This window comes from Pistacia vera, unplaced genomic scaffold (genome assembly GCF_008641045.1).
Source record: "Pistacia vera cultivar Batoury unplaced genomic scaffold, PisVer_v2 Contig263, whole genome shotgun sequence".
Taxonomy (NCBI): domain Eukaryota; kingdom Viridiplantae; phylum Streptophyta; class Magnoliopsida; order Sapindales; family Anacardiaceae; genus Pistacia; species Pistacia vera.
Window position 1 is genome coordinate 198154 of NW_022196072.1, and position 18762 is coordinate 216915.

At 34.9% G+C, this 18762-nt stretch overlaps 1 pseudogene; it reads right to left on the reverse strand.

The window, feature by feature from the left end:
* Positions 1-5127: 5127 nt before the first annotated feature.
* On the reverse strand, positions 5128-17983 carry LOC116132920 (annotated as a pseudogene).
* Positions 17984-18762: the final 779 nt, after the last annotated feature.

Consider the following 18762-nt stretch of genomic DNA (forward strand, 5'->3'; position numbering starts at 1 on the left):
GAGAGTTCCTGTACCTATGCTCCTCAACAAAACAGAGTCGTTGAACACAAACACCGACACTAATTAGAAGTAGCCCGTGCCCTTAAACACCAAGCCAACCTACCGTTTTCCTTTTGGGGCCAATGTGTGGTCACAACTACTTACCTGATCAATCGTATGTCATCCAAGGTACCTCCTGGTAAGACACCCTTTGGGATTCTCTTTGGCAAAACACCGGACCTCAACTATCTCCATGTGTTTGGTTGCTTATGTTACTCCAAAATTGTTGGGACTTCTGATAAATTTGGGGCTAGAGCTACTCCTTGCATCTTTATAGGATATCTTATGCTCCAAAAGGGGTATCGTGTTATGATCCTGCCACCCAAACATTCTTGGTCTTTCGGGATGTTATTTTTCATAAAGATATTTTTCCATATAAAGATGCCATTCCTAGCTCTACCCAGACACATATACATAGATTCCTTGAAGATGATCTCCTTCCCACGGATCCAAACTTTGTCCTCATTCCTACACCTATTACAATACCAACAACTCCAGATTATCCTTTAACCACAGAATCTCCACAAACTGATAACCCCCCGTCAAAACTCTCTCTTGACAATAGCACCACACAGCCCCCACAAACATCACTCACCCAGAATTGGATCCTCTTACACGACGATCTTCCTGTCGTACAAGTCCACCAATTTGGATAGCAGAATATGAATGTCCCACCATACAGAGAACAAGTACTCTTTATCCTACATCAAATTATGTTAGTTATGATAGACTATCTCCTACATATGAAATTTGAGTCAGTCACATTTCTGCAGACCAAGAACTGTTCTGTTATTCTGAAGTTGTCTCTTACACTCAATGGCAACAAGCTATGGCTGAGGAACTTAATGCTCTAGCTCAAAATAATACCTAGGATCTGATGCCCAAGCCTTCACATAGAAAATCAATTAGGTGCAAGTGGGTATACAAGATCAAACACCGTTCTGATGAGTCTATTGAACGATACAAGGCTTGATTAGTTGCTAAGGGCTTCACTCAACATGAAGGCTTTAATTATCAAGAGATATTTTCTCCTATTGCCAAATATGTCACTATTCAGGCTTTTCTTTCAGTCGCCTCAGCTCGCGACTGGTCCTTACATTAGATGGATGTCCATAACGCATTTCTTCATGGTGACCTTAATGAAGAAATTTATATGGATCTTCCTCCAAGACTTCAACAATAGGGGGAGAATATTGTATGTCATCTACAAAAGTCCCTATATAGATTGAAACAAGCATCCAGATAGTGGAATGAAAAATTCAGAAAGGCGCTTACAAGTACTAGTTTCTTCTAATCAAAACATGATTATGCATTCTTCTCAAGATGCCAAGGTAATTCCTTCATTGCCCTCATTATACATGTTGATGACATCCTGATCATAGGAAATGATGAAACTGTTATTAGAAACCTGAAAGAACATCTCAATAAACATTTCCGTATAAAAGATCTAGGGGGACCAAAATATTTCCTAGGGATTGAAATTGCAAGATCTCCAGTAGGAATATCTCTCAGCCAAAGGAAATATGTTCTTGAACTTTTATCAGATTTTGGATTGTCAGGATACAAGCCCAAGTGTCATTCCTGTTGAACAAAATTCAAAACTCACCACTCAAGAGTATGATAAAGTGGCACCATCAACAAAAATAGACCCACTGTTAGAAGATGCAGCTCATTATCAGAGACTTGTGGGACGTCTCATTTATCTCACTATGACACAGACAGATATCAGCTACGCTGTACATATCCTCGGCCAATTCATGCACGGACTAAAACAGTCTCGCATGAATGCATCAATAAAGGTAATAAAGTATTTAAAAGGTTGTCCTGGCCTTGGACTTCTTTTACCACGAAACGCTGACTTAGAGATCACAGCCTATTGTGATTCTTATTGGGCCACATGTCCAATGACAATAAAATCCCTTACTAGCTTTTGCATAAAACTTAGGGGTGCTCTCATCTCCTAGAAGACAAAGAGACAGTTTACAATATCCTTTTCGTCAGCAGAAGCAGAATACAAATCTATGGCTAAAACTACATGTGAGATCAGTTGGATCCTCAGATTATTAGGAGATTTGGAGGTACAAGTTAAAAGACTGGTTCAGTTGTATTGTGATAATAAGGCAGCAAATGATATTGTAGCAAATCCAGTTTTCCATGAGAGAACAAAACATATAGAGATTGATTGCCAGTTTGTTAGAGGAGAAATACAAGAAGGGATGATAAAAAAAATGCACATTTGAACTTCGGAACAACCAGCCAACATTTTTACAAAACCATTGTCCAGTAGACAACATTCATATCTTTTACGCAAGCTTGGTGTTTATGACATATACAAACCACAAGCTTGAGGGCGAGTGTAAGGATATGAATATTGTTAGTTAGGAAAACTGATATTTGTCATTATGGCAAATATTGTGTTATTATTACATGGTAGATTTCATGCTAATCACATCCCTAATTATGTGAGATTATAGCATTAAGGCATAATATATGTTTGCCTTTTACAGATTCTTATACTTTTGTAAATAACCTCTTTGTATAGAACATTATACATATTACAAAATACACAGAATTGATATTCTGTATCTCTTCTTTTCTCTTAGGCAATCTCTAGTAGATTATACTACTTCTTTTGCCTCTTGCTTCTTCTTCTCCTTCTTTGTCACATTCAGCCTTTTGCCGGCTTGCCCGGCGGGCCTAGTCCCAGACCCAAGTGTGAATTCTACTCAGTATTGTCCCCCCTTAAGGGATTTCTTCGCCTCCCCCATGGCTCGAACCCATGCCCTCTAGCTTGATGGTACTCATGGTGCTTCCCATATGCCTATAACCCCTTGGGCATAGGTTCGAGCCATGGGGGAGGCGAAGAAATCCCTTAAGGGGGGACAATACTAAGTAGAATTCACACTCGGGTCTGGGCTTAGGCTCGCCGAGCAAGCCGGCAGAAGGCTGGGTGTGACATTTAAAAGGCGCCTTTTGAATGTCACGGCCCCGTCTGACCGGAGGCACAGCCAGAGGGCAGGCTCAAGCATGGTGAGTACCATCAGGATAGCTAGCCTGATGGTACTCACCATGCTTCCCAAATGACTATAGCCCCTTGGTCTTGGGTTCGAGTGGTGGGGGAGGCGAAGAAATCCCTTAAAGGGGGGGGGGGGGGGGGGGGGGGGAGGGGAGGGTGGGGGACAATACCAAGTAGAAGTCACGGGTAGTGGAGGTGACAGTGTCATTCAGAGCCTGCCGTGGCCGTGCCTCGGTCGACAGGGCCATGACATTCAAAAGGCGCTTTTGAAAGTAGCTTGATGGTACTCACCATGCTTCCCAAATGACTATAGCCCCTTAGTTTGGGTTCGAGTGGGGGGGGAGCGAAGAAATCCCTTAAGGGGGGGATAATACCAAGTAGAAGTCACGCGTAGTAGAGGTGATAGTGTCATTCAGAGCTTGTCCTCCGGCCGTACTCCGATCGACAGGGTCGTGACATTCAAAAGGCGCCTTTTAAATGTCACACCCAGCCTTCTGCCGGCTTGGCCCAGCGGGCCTAGGCCCAGACCCGAGTGTGAATTCTACTCAGTATTGTCCCCCCCCTTAAGGGATTTCTTCACCTCCCCAATGGCTCGAACCCATGCCCAAGGGGTTATAGGCAAATAGGAAGCACCATGAGTACCATTAGGCTAGCTAGCCTAATGGTACTCATGGTGCTTCCTATTTGCCTATAACCCCTTGGGCATGGGTTCGAGCCATTGGGGAGGTGAAGAAATCCCTTAAGGGGGGGGACAATACTGAGTAGAATTCACACTCGGGTCTGGGCCTAGGCTCGCTGGGCAAGCCGACAGAAGGCTGGGTGTGACACTATATAGTTAGAGTAGGACCTAAATTGGTAGGCTGACTATGAGACTGACTCATCCTTATGGGACTAGGTTGACCTATAGGAACCTAACCTGAACTAGGCTGACTAGGAGACTGAATCATTCTTATAGGACTTTGACTTGGACTAGGAGACTACTGAGACTGACTTAAGTGTGGTTGTAAGGGTAACACTTCTACCCACGAATGACCTTCACAATCTCTCAAATTCTCCCATGAAGGGAAGTGGGAAAGAATGGATGTGACTCAAAAAATGTAACATCACTAGAGACATAATTTTCTCTTTACAAGACAATAACACTAATAGCCTTTCTGTGTGGGAGAATATCCAAGCAAGATACATTTAATGGCCCTAGAGTCTAGCTTTCCTCTATTAGGAGACATAACATGTACAAAAGCAGTACATCCAAACACCTTTAAGGGTAAAGTATTTAGGATCCTACAACTAGGAAAGATCTGTGTATGAAAATCCATAATTCTAGTACGTAATCTATTTATCAAATATGCAGCTGCTAAAATCGCATGACTCCAAAAATACTTAAGTACATTCAAGGTAAACATGAAGACTCTAGCTACCTCTAATAGGTGCCTATTCTTTCTTTCAGCTATCCCATTTGGTTGAGGGGTACCAACACTAGGATAGAGTGAAAATATTCCTTACCATTATCAGTCCGTAAAACATGGATTTTTTCTCAAAACTGAGTTTCAACCATTGAATGAAAGTTTTTGAACACTTGACCTGCTTCAAACTTGTTTTTCATCAAGTATACCCAACATACTCTAGTGTGATCATCATTAAACGTAATGAACCACTTAGACCCTACAATATTTGTAACTCTACATGGCCCCTAAATATCACTATGAATTATTAAAAAAGCCTAGAACTCTTATATTTATGAGCTAGATAAATAGACTTGGTGTATTTTGCAAGTTGACAAGTTTCACACTTAAAAGAAAAAAAACTTTTATTTATGAATAACAATGGGTACAATTTTCGTAAATAAGGAAAGCTAGGGTGTCCTAGTCTACTCTTATATCAGCCTATTGTGTTTCAAAAACTACTCCACTACCTATGGTTTAAATGTGATTGCTTCATATATGCCATAATTTCATCGGAGTATCAGTAACTCCAAAGTTTAAAGTTAAAAAAATAAACGTCATGGATTTTCAACTAGCATGATCCCTAGAGATACTATCATATATCATTTACGTATGATTTGGAAAAATTATTCAAAATGACATATTAAACCATTGTGATTCTGGTGCCCGAGTAACAGGTTGACCTATTGCAAGGCTACTCTCTAAAAATATTCTCAGCTGCAGAGCATGATTTTATATTAAGAGTTCAAAATATCTCCATAAATTGCCCTACTTGATAAACAACATTTTAACAACCTTGACTTAAGCCATTTGTCTAGTTTCAACTTCCATCAGCTGCAAAAAGAGAATAAAGAAAGAAATGTTTGCATTACAGATGACAAATATGATTTGATTAAATAAAGCTGCATCGTATACTACTAAAAGTAACAATTTAAAAAAAAAAAATTAGGAAAAACCCAGTTTAGAAACATTCAAATTCAAATTCTGTCCATAAATCAATCTAGTATAATTGAAAGCAAGTAATGTAAAAGAATTATACCTCTGAAGCTGTCCCACTAAATCCTTTACTGTAGCATCTCCTGTATATGGACCTAGCTTCATTTAAATGTCCCAATTCAATTTCCATAGCTATACAACCTTGCCAGGCTTCCAACATTGACCCGCTGCACAGACAAAAAGCAAGTTATACGGAAAAAAAAAAAATACAAAGATGAATCATAAATCAATCATATTGAACTATACAGGATAAGAAAGAGAAAAGGATGAATGGGCCAAACCATATCTTAACCAAGCCCTCCCAAACTGCTAGAGCTGCAGCGAAATTTAGCTCCAAACGAGCCCAATAAGCAAACAAATGCAGCAAACCATCTGTATTCTTCATCTGCTAAGATAAGTAATCTGATGTGCGCTAAAAAGAAGAAACTGCACAATTAATTATTCAAGTATATATAATACATCCAATCATACAGAGCCTGCAGTTTCGATGGTACACTAAAGAGACATCAGGCTAATTGTTTATAAACACAAATATTGAAGACAACCATTATACAACAACAATGTACTAGTTGAATATGACATGCAAATTTTATAAATTCATAGATCCATAAAGATATATTCCGTGCATGCAACTCCAATGCTAAATGAGAAATTTTTTAGCAAAGGTAACAATCTAGCAATTAGGAAAAGCCATCTTGGAGTACTAAGAGTTATGCACTGTAATTTCTACATAAAGTGGTCATAATGGTACTATAAGAGCACACTAAATGAAATAAATTAATAGACTTTTCTTCAAAGTCTAAGGGTAGAAGCACTTGATACACATTCGCAAGAGATCTATGCCTGGACCCTAAAAGAGTAGACTAGCTACAAGGTCCACATTTTCTTCATCCAAAATTCACCATGAATAGAGCATCTACAAGGAAAAATGAACAGTATGCATATGCAAACCTGAAAGATTTCCCTTATCCATGGAAAATTCAGTTCATCCTCCTCTGCTCCAGCCAAAAGGATTCTTCCTCTCAAACCATCCGCTCGAGTGAGGAATAAGTTTAGGTACTTGAAGAAAGAGGATCCAATTAACAAAGATCTTTAATGCATAAAACGTAGATGAAACAATAACAAGTTACAAAGAGTAGTAAGTTAAGCCTGCAAATTAGAGAAAAGATATCTTTACTTCCTCAATGGTCGAAAAAGTGCATAAAAAGGACTTCTCAAAGACCTGAATATGACATAAAAATCTTTTTAAACAAGAGTAAACCTCTATATTTGTAAAAGGAGCAGAATGAAATTCCAACACTAAAGTTTGTGAAACTTCATTGCTCTTAAGCTACTTATAACAATCTCTCATAATTCGCAACAGATGAAGGGTAGCAACTGAAACTTACCGTAGATATCTCTTTCTCAGGTGCATGGCAACATTCCAAAGCGAGCAAAGATCGAACCCAAAGATCACCAACCCAAGGAAAATTGTTCCTAGCCCTAGAATGAACATCCGGCACAATATTTCCTACCTGAAAGGAAAAAGAGATTATTAATTGCTAAAATTACAAATACCTGAAACATAAAGAATTGAAAAGAGAAAATATGAGTGAAACCTTCAAGGTTTTATCTAAATAGCGAGTATAATGAAGCCACAGATCACTTGATACAAGAAAATCGGTAATAGCAAGTTCATAGAGAAGTTGAACACGGGCTGGATCTCCAGAAGACTGGTCAAACTTCAAGTAGATCTGCAAAAATTTCAAATTAAAATAATAGTATTAATACTTTCAATAAGGAAAAAAAAAAGTAACCTATTGCCACATGGCAAGTTCTTATGCAACCCCCACCCTCAGGGAAAGAAGAAGAAGAAGAGAAGATCTAAAGTTTACAAAAACTGATTACTTATCTTATAAGCAAGAAAGACCATAAGAAAGTGAAATTATAATGAAATTTCAACAGCAACTTTGTTTATAAACAACTTGACCTAAAAGCTTAAGCTTGAAAAGGTAAGGGCACAACAATGGTATTAAGCTTTGTAACAGGCATCTTCACGTGTTACATAAACCAATCCCAAATTTAGATAGAAAGACCAACCCAAGTATAGCAGGATGTAATAGATGGAAGACTCAAATAATGACTTCCACTTGAATATCATATTAAGTTACCATTTAACCTAAATGCTTAAGGTATCATGTAAGAGCCTAGCATTATCATTTAGCTGTCTAAAGCAATATCTTATAGTAAATGCGATATACCGTGAATTGTTGAAATTTTTCGGAGTCAGATATATCCTACCTTGCAATCTGTTCTTCAAAATCAGCTCGAGCATTATACATCTCCAATGCCTTTTAATACGCTGAGGCAACAGTAGAAGGAATCCCATCTAAATCACTTGATTCAACATCTAGAGTAGTCCCCAGTTCAACCTCCCAAGACTTGCAGGTGAGAAGGGTTGACCTTATGTTAGCAAGGGGAACAAACAACTGACGGCGAAATATACTTCGGATGCGCTGAACCTGTTTTTCTTTTTCCTACAAAAGCACAGTAATGTTCCAAATGTAAACTTTGAAAATAGATACTTTTTCTGGGTACATAGCATTTCATAAGGAAATGAAAGAACAAAATTTTTAAACTATTTAAAATGACAAAAAGAAGAACAAGGGTTTCTAAAATAAACAGGACATGTAACTTGAGCCATGGTTCTAGGAAATATAAAGGAAGACTCACAAAAGCGTTATTAACCATAATACCAAACCAGTAGGATGGAATAAGACATTAAATAATCAAGTAAATTGATTAATATAATGCATCCCCTTTAGGCACATATTCTAATAAGTTTCTAAAATATATATTATAAATTATCACCTTAATGCTGGTCTCATCTATCGTATGGAGAATGGCTTGCTCAAATTCCCTGTATGCTTCCCATATTTTACTGACTTCAGCAACATGCAAACTAGTAGCAGTTATAGCACGCTCGAAGAGATTTCTTCCCTTCGTAATACCATCAAGTGAAGATTCACGTACAGATGGATCATATTCTTGCACAAATCTCAAGCAGTCACACCAAAGTGAGACAGACTGCACCAAAACAAGTTCTAGTCGTTCAATTTTAAAGAACTACTTCGTTAAAGGGACTCCAAAGTACGGAATTAATATTTTTATCCCCTGATTCCACATATATGCAAATTCTGACTGAAAGTAGCAAGAACTTGATTTCCCACAAAAGGTAGGGAAAAAGATAACATGCAATTAAAACTTCCAAAATGTGTTGCCAGATAAAAAAATAGATTTCCATTCCTTAGAAGTTTGAAAAAGTTTATCCTATCACCTAATTTGGTGGAAAATTTTGATGATGCATCAAAAAGGAACCATGTGTCTTTAAACACCATCAGAAATGTAAGACTATTGATATCCATTCTGAATTGCAAGGCCTACAATCATCTCTACCATATAAATGAAACTAATGAGCCATTTTGTCATTAGTAATTACTTATTGGAATAATTTAGCCAGTCAAAAGTCATAGATTTGGCAAGCTGAATTTTTTTACCAGAAAGTTACTTATAGGAAAATAACTAAAAATAACACAAATGAGAATTCTTAAAATCACTATGTTTTAATCCATAAATCAATGCATAAAGTAATTCAAAATCCATAATGATAAAAAAAACCTAATAGATAATCAGAAACTCATCTTTCATAAATCTTCTCAATCCCCAGAAATGCCTTAGGTCTGCAAAGTTGAAGCAGAGAATCAGCAAGAATCTACCTTCAGCTAGACAGAGCGATAAAATCTTAAAGTATACCCAAAGCTTTAGCATCAGTCATGCAGAACAAGAAAAGATCAAAATCTTAAAAATTTAGCTAACCGCCCTTTTATTTTTTTGCGTTGGGGGTAACTGTTAACAGGAGGTACACTTACTGATTTCCAACATTAAGCTTCATGTTTTAGAGAAACTAATATACTTATACTAAGAGAAATGAGTTTTGCAAGAGGGCAAGCAGGCTGTCCATAAAAGCAATGACAAGAGGGAACTCAAAATCTATAAACAAAAAAAAATATCAGACAGCCGCAAATTATCAAAAACCAACCTCTCAAGTCAACCATCGCTGCTTACTAGTTGAAACATACGAAAAAAAAAATAGAAAGGAAGAAAGCTCAAAACTTAATTTCTTTTACTCAATTAAGTCGACATTTGAGCTAAGGCTTAGTAGATAGAAGTCACATAAACTTGAATTCAACATCGTTTTCACCATTTAAACCCTAAAAGATAATCACTTCCTCCTTTCAAATGAATCCATTTAATTTTCTCTTTCTACTTTCTCCCGTTAACCATAAACCCTAAGTGATCAAAATTTGATCATGAAACTAATAACAAGAACACAAAATGAAAAAACTAAAACATACCCAATTGAAATAGAAGCGTCATCTCGAGCCCACTCTTGCCACATAATAGGAGTAAATGGAAAAAAATCTCATACATAGCTTCTCTTGCTTGTCTCAGATTCTCTATCTCACCCATCTTCCTCAAAACCCTTATGTACTAAAGCCACCAATAAAAACAATAAAAAAGCAAAACAATGTTATTACTAAAAACAAAAATCCAAGAACTGGGTATTGAAATTCATATTCAAATTGATATAAAAACGTACTTGAATATGGACTTCATAGTTGGAGGGCTCATTGGCCAGCTGGGACTCGATAATTTTTGTTGTGCTTCATCTTCTGAGTCTGAGTCCGAGTCACTTGACTCTTTCAAGTCTGGAGAGTTGGGCTCTGTTGCTTGTGTGTTTTCGTTAGTATCCGCCATAGCCATGTTTGTGTCTTCTTTTTCTCGGGATTTTGGCGTTAGGATTTGATCTTTTGGTTCCATTCTTCTGCTTTGTTTGCTCTGTGTTTCTCTCAAGTGTACTGAAGGGTTGGGTTTATTGCACTGCTAAGTGCCACCCAGTGGTTTGGCGTGAAAACTTTTTCCCTAATTTTTGAAAATCACACTTAACCCCCTGTAATGACTCCTTTCTACTCATATACTCATAAATATACATATAATAAAATACATGTATTATAACATAATTAGATGGGCCCAAATTTTTCTTTCATTAAATATACATATACTTTACACAAAATAAAGTATCATATACAAAAAGCTATCAAAAAGTGGTAGACACTATGACTATTTCTCTTTGATAGCTTTTTGTATATGATACTTTATTTTGTGTAAAGTATATGTATATTTAATGAAAGAAAAATTTGGGCCCATCTAATTATGTTATAATACATGTATTTTATTATATGTATTTTTATGAGTATATGAGTAGAAAGGAGTCGTTACACCCCCAAATATATATATATATTTTCTATTTTGGCTATTTTCCTTTGGCATAACATAAGGAAAAAAAATAGAGAAAAAAAATAAGAAAATAAACTAAATTAAGATCTTAAATTTATCAGGAAAATTATCTTACATAGTATCCATTTTGAAAAGAAGACAAATTATTTTGGCGTTGTTGTATTTTTTGGATGTAAAAAAAACTAACCGTTTATGGGTGATAACCCTCATGCAGTTTACATAATTACATGCAACATGACATGCAATGCAAAATGAAACTGTCGCATGGACCCAATCTTGAGCAAAAATCACTGCTCAACACAATTCTTGTGATGACCTAAAAATATATAGTGAATAGATGATTTTGTAAAGCATTTTTTCTTTACTTATGCTTTTTCTGAAAATAATGTCTATGTAACTATGGTACAATTATCTAAATTATTTCTTAAAACTGATAATAATAAACTAGAGATATATTATATATTTTCTCTAGTTCTATATTTTTAATGTCTAATATCTAGTACTAAAACTATTATTATTAATTGTTTACTTTATTAGATCGTTTCTAATACATTAAAACTAATAACTAATAAATGAACTGATACCATAAACTAATAATTGTTCTAAATTCTAATTTTGTGAAATGGAAAATTGATCTGATCCTATAAAACTAGTAATTAATCATATACGTTAACTGATACATTAACATATATGATAAGCACATATCAAGTGATTAAACAGTCAGACATACACCCATCTCAATAAAGAATTTTTGTTATGAATGAGCTTCCTAGTTCCTATAACATTATAATCTGTGTTATAACCCTTATTGTTTGCAAAATTTGGAAATAATGGTACCCGTCAAAACTAAATTCTGAGAATAGTTACAAGAATCGGATAACTAATAGTAGAACAATATAATCTACATAAGCATTTCAAATGTTTTCTTTTAAAATACAACTCATTACTATACATACAATTGCATGACGGTAATAAGTCACTAGAACCAATCAATTATGGAAACATCTTCTTGCAAGTGTAATACAAGAGCAAGTGTAAAAGACCTATAAGTGTTTTCTCATCCGATACCTTTAGAAGGCGAGCAAATTTGCAGAATCTTACATGATATCTATACAGACATTCTTTATTTATTGTTGGTTTCATCCCATTCTTACAAGGTTTTGGCCTTGTAAGAGCCCAGTGCCCATATGGCCAAAGAATGCATCTAACTTAGCACTCTAAAACAATCAATGGTGGTCCAAGCTTTAGGAGTTTAGAAAGAATAACTACGCAGAAAACAACAATGAGTCAGTGAATTATCAGAAACAAATAGTTTTGGAGCAGATAATTTTCAGTGTAAATTATGTAGAATGTAATGTTTTCGATTGTAATTGGCAGAAAATTATCTAAAGGTAGTAACCTGACGATGCAGGACATAAAAGGAACAGTGCAAATGGGTATTTAGTCCTTATCTTCTACATTTTAGGATAGAGGATTTCAGTCCTTGGTATCCCTGTCTTGATTTCTTCTCTTAACCTACTAATTTCTCTCTATCCCCCTATTAATATTTTTGCTCCTCCATCACCTAAGGAGCAAAAATATTATCTACTAGACATCATAACTACTGGAGTTTTGTCCAACATTTCACAACATCAAGAATCTCCTAGAAAATGGTTAAACAACACATCCACCAAAAAATTTAAATGAACTGACAAAACAGATGATTCAATGAAATCTATACATATTTGAGATAGATTTAGATCTAAAAAACACAAACTCATACCTTAGTTAATAGCCTATTAACTAAGCTATAAGATAACAGCATTTGATAAACTTAGGGGGTTCTTACTTGAGTCCATTTTCAGACCACGCTGCTTCATAGATTTCAATGGCAATTTGAAATCCCATATAGACCAAATCTCCACAATTATCATTCCAGCAACTGCATATGTAACACTAGACCATATTTTTCTTGATTGCAATGTTGTCATGTCAGCTGTTCCAACTGGTAGATCCCATTGATGGGCCTCTATTGTGCATCCATATTCTTTAAGATATTATAGTGAAAAACCTTCTCTAATGCTCTTTTTGCTTTGTCTTCGTCAACTATCGCTGAAAGAGCAAATGCTCGTGCATAACTACATTAGAGACACACCTAGTAAGTTCTAGTCTTATCAGATTTGAACTAAAAAAGAATATATAATGAGAAACCGAAACATGTGAAACACTATAAATAAATCAAGAATTATCAGGCCTGGGTATTTGAGAATATCAATGAATGAAGTTAATCAGTTGCAACATACCATCGTCCAGTAAACCAATCAACTTGAATAGATGAACTGGCTACCATTATCGTCGTAGTTGAAGTAAGAACCATTCCCTAATTTCTGATATACAACTTTTGCTTACTGAAATTTGCACCAAAAATAATCCTCAAACCTTTAAGACCTACTTCATGTGCAAATCCAGACACAGCCTGCAGTACTGTCACCTCCACAATATGCACTTACAATAGAGACAGATCACATATTGTATGTCTGATTAGGGAAGCCATCATTCTCAATCTTCCCCATCACCATCCCTATCAAATTCGAACAAATGAAAGTGTTTACTGAACCTTCTTCTTGCCGTAACCAAAATAAAGCATTTGGGTAGCTGGATGAACTTGCAGGACTTTGCTCCGAAAAAAGTCTAATACTCACTAAAGTTTTATCACGTAAACTTTAATTTCGCTTTTGGACCAGAAATTGAGGAAGCTCATTCAAACATTCACGATAATTTTTTGCCTTCATTAGTAGCTACATGACTAAGGACATTGTACATTCAGCCGGCTTCACATTTTTCTCCGCCATCTTATGAAGGAGTTCAACAACTTTTTGTATCTCATTTTTCTTGAGGAAACCAAACATAAGCGTAGTAAATGTAACTACATCTGGAGAACAACCTTTTTCCTCCATATATAATAACAACTTATTTTCCATTTCTAGTTGTCCATTTTTACACAGCCCATTGATCAAAATGCTATATGTTACAATGTTTGGCACCAGGTTTCCATAAAGAGAAAATTTCTGAAATAGGTCCTAAGCAGTTTCGAATCTCCCTGTTTTACATAATCCATCAATGAGGGAACTCAAACCTTCAATGCTAACTACAAACTTATTATTTACTAGAGTATTGAACATTTCCACCGCTTCCAAAACACGTCCATTCTTGCAACGTCCATCAATGAAAATGTTATATGTCCAGGAACTAGGGAAAACACCATTAAGTTACATCTTACCAACTAAATTCCATGCATCTTTGACCTTAGCTATAAGAAAAAAAGCCAATTAACAAGGTGTTATATGTAATCGCATCAGGCCTAATTCCTTCTGAAATCATCTCTCAATAAAGACTAAGAGCGTCATTGACTTCTTTATTCATGCAGTACCACTTGATTAAAGCAGTGTAGCAAACAACATTAGGCCTATACCCCTTTCTAGTTATAGAATCAAACAACTCCCTTGCATCACCAATTTTATCTGCCAAGCAATAACCGTTTAATAAAATGGTGTAAGTATAAATGTTAGGAACCACACCTCTCTGAATCATATGTTCCAACAATAGTTGTCTAGCCTTCTCAACAAATCCAGACTTACAAAGACCATCAATTATAGTATTATAAGTAACCACATTTGGCCTACAAATAACACCAAATTCTATATTCCCATTAACCATCTCTTCAAGCAACTTAATGGCAACACTTATCTTCCTTGTTTTACACAATCCACCAATCAAAGTGTTGCAAGTGATCACATCAGCACTACAACCAACAGCAACCATTTGCTTAAACAATTCCATTGATTCCATAATCTTTCTCTCTACACACAAACCTTTAATCAAACAAGTAAATGTCACGGTATTTGGGCTAAAACCCAACTTCAAAATCTCCCCAAAAACCACATAACCATTAAAAACCCTTTCAATATTACAGAAGCAATTCATCAAAATATTCAAAGATATAAAACCCGGAGACAACCCAGTTGAATTCAACAGCTTATAAAGCGAAATCACTTCATAATAATGCTTCTTCTTAGCTAGTGCACTAAACAAAGTAGTGAATGATGAAATTGGAGAAATGGGTTTCATATTAATCATGTAATAAAAAAAGTACAATGCTTCATTCAGAGTAAAGCTACCTGATCGACAATTTTCTTTGAGGAATTTAGCAAGTGAGGATCATTCCAGGGGTTTTTCCAAAGAATACAAAACTTCATTTTTGGAGCTTGAAGACGTGCGGTTGTGTAAGTGAGCTCACAAAAACAAAACATTAACTTTTAAAGATGGGGTTTGAGAGGTTGAAGACGAACGAAATAGGGATCTCAAAGCCATGTATGAAGAGTGTTTTTTTTTAGGGTCATTTTTCCAAAGTAAGTTTATTGCAAAATGTTTCGTTATCATATTAACAAGATTATTACACTAATTATATTGTTGAAATATCTATACTACTAAAATAATATTATGTATAGCTTAATATGATTACTAATTCTATATTATATAATAGAGTTATATTGATAGCCTTGAGGTTTAATGTAATAAAAATAATCAAATTTATGGAATAATAAAAATTTGTATTGTTAACTTATATGGGTTAAAATAATAGAATGAAATCAATTTAATAAATATTTATTAATCTATAGATATATGTTCTAACGGACTAATAGTTTATTAATAATAAGGGAAATTTTATTATTTAAAAAATCTTAAGTGAATTTCTGTNGATCTCAAAGCCATGTATGAAGAGGGTTTTTTAGGGTCGTTTTTCCGAAGTAAGTTTATTGCAAAATGCAAATGCATTAAACTGATTAAAGAGAAATGTTTTGACAAATTTCATAAACAACCTTCATGATTTCACTTAGCACCCTGAAGGTTAAAAATGTAAATCCACCTTCAGGTGCTTTTCAGTTTGACTTTTGGAATTTTTTTACCTTTTTTATTTATAAATTATAAGATTTAAATAAATATTCTATTGAAGTCTGGATTTAATTTACAATGATATTAAAAAAATATATTTTTTTTTTCTTTTTGTTCTTAGAACTTTTAAATATACCAAAATCGATACTTCACATAATCGAATGTGATATATTAAAAATTCAAGGGATATTATTTTTTACTTTTTAGAAGTTACATGAATAATGTTTCGTCGTCATATTAACAAGATTATCACACTAATTATATTATTCAAATATCCATACTACTAAAATAATATTATGTATAGTTTAATATGATTACTAATTCTATATTATATAATAGAGTTATATTGATAGCCTTGAGGCTTGATATAATAAAAATAATCAAATTTATGAAATAATAAAAATCTGTACTATGAAATTATATGGTTTAAAATAATAGATTGAAAGCAATTTAATAAATATTTATTAATCTATAGATATATGTTCTAACGGACTAATAGTTTATTAATAATAAGGGAAATTTTATTATTTAAAAAATCTTAAGTGAATTTTTGTAATTATAGTAAACCTCAGAGGAGTTGACTTGATTTTGATACTACACACACACACATTTCAATTTTCCTTGTTTTTTGGTTTCTACCGAACAGTCAATTGAAGTAAATTGGCCAAAACTTGCTCATTAAAAATCCAATGGATGAACGATGTGCATATTTGGAAACTATATAGATAGGGCTTTAATTTGATACATTATATGCTGAATTTGGATACCTATAGACCCGCTTCCAAATCATTCATTTTATAATCACAACACAATATATCGATCACGACATATTTCATCATATGGCTCAAATGGGCTTGGGTCTTCATCAAATGGATCAAATGGTTACCATAGGCCCGGATCTTCCAGATAAGGCAAGCCCAAATTTTATTGTGACTATTGGAAACGTCGAAATCACAATTGGGATCACTGCTAGAAGCTTCATGTGTGCCCCACCAAGGACAAAAATGGCAACATCAAGTGTCCCACAATTCTTCAGGAGATCTTGTCTCAACACCCTTGATCAGCCAAGACCAATACACTTAGCTTCTACAAATGTTGAACAACACCCTTCAGACATCAAAATCCTCCTATGTAGGGACAACTTACTATCTTGATCTTACCACAAATTATGGTTGGATAATTGATTGAGGAGCTAGAACCACATAATTTGCAATCCTTAATTTTTCCATACACATACCATAAGTACCATTGGCACTTCTATCCGTATGCCAAATGGCAACATTGCCCCTGCCACCCATATAGGCAGTGTTTATTTAACTGACCATTTAGTACTTAAAAATGTACTATGTGTCCCGACATTTCATTTCAACCTTATTTCTGTGTCTAAACTCTATCAAGATAATAACTGTCGTTTACATTTTCTACCTTCAAAATGTGAATTTCTCGACTCTTTGACTAGGAAACCGATGGGCTTGGGTTGGGTCAATAACGGTCTTTACTATTGGACTCCTGATGTCTCTTCTACTATTTTTTCTTATTTATCCAAATGTATTACACCCAATAAAATTTCTTATAATACAAATATTAATAAAAGCTTTCTTATTTTACATTAAATACTGGGTCACAGTGCTTTCATTCCACAGCCAAAGTGTCTCATTTTCCTTCCAGCCAAACAATCCCAAAACACATTTCCCATTAGCACCACTACAACCAAATTCCTTCTGCACTCATAAACTTAAACATTTGGGGCCTATATCACACACCAAACCATGATGGGGCTAGGTACTTCCTTACTACTATCGATGATTTATCTTGCGGTACATGGGTCTTTTTCATGGAAAACAAAACCCAATCCGCCACTCGCATTAGGGACTTTCTAGCCATGGTCAAAACTCAATTTTGTACATCTATTCAGAGGATTTGATCTCACAACCAGAAAGAATTCTTTAGTCATAATTGTTCCTCTCTCTTTTTATCCCTTGGCATTTTACATGAGAGTTCTTGTACCTATACTCCTCAACAAAACGGAGTCGTTGAATGCAAACACTGACACTAATTAGAAGTAGCCCGTGCCCTTAAACACCAAGCCAACCTACCCTTTTCCTTTTGGGGTGAATGTGTGGTCACAACTACTTACCTGATCAATCGTATGCCATCCAAGGTGCCTCATGGTTAGACACCCTTTGAGGTTCTCTTTGGCAAAATACCAGACCTTAACCATCTTTATGTGTTTGGCTGCTTATGTTACTCCAAAATTATTGGGACTTTTGACAAATTTGGGGCTAGAGCTACCCCAAATTTTGGCAAAACACCAGACCTTATTTTCGCAAATTTGGGACTTCTCACAAGTAATATATATGAGTTATTATCTTAACAAATATTTATATACATGGGCCTTTATTATTAATTTTAATTCTCAAAATGGTAAGGGTATGTAAAAGAAAATAGATTTAACCATAAAACACTTAATTGCCATTAATAAAAATAGTAAGGATGAAAATAGCTAGAATACGTTAGACTACTAAGTCTAGCACCATCTAGCATGGTCTTGCATATATTAATTAGGATGTCAAACAGTTTAGTTAAATGCTAGACTATCGAGTATAACATAGTTTAGTGTTATATTTTAAGAATATATAATTTGTTGCTTCATTAAGGACATAATTAGTAATTCATTAGGTTTTACGGCTAAAAATGTACTTTAAATAAAACCTGCACGTTTTTCGAATTCACAATTGTGATTATTGAGTTGACTATATATGTCCAAATCCCTTATCTTTATCATCTGACTACTTTAACTTTTGTTTTCACAGAATTGAATATAGTGTAAAAAACTCAAATTACAACATTGCAATTCTTATATATATATGAAACTAGTAAATTTTTTTACAACTATTACAGACTAGATAATAGTAGCTTACTTTTTGGGATCAGGATACTGGGATTTATAATTTTTATAATTTTTTAGTTAATTTTAAGATGATCTATAAATAATGCATC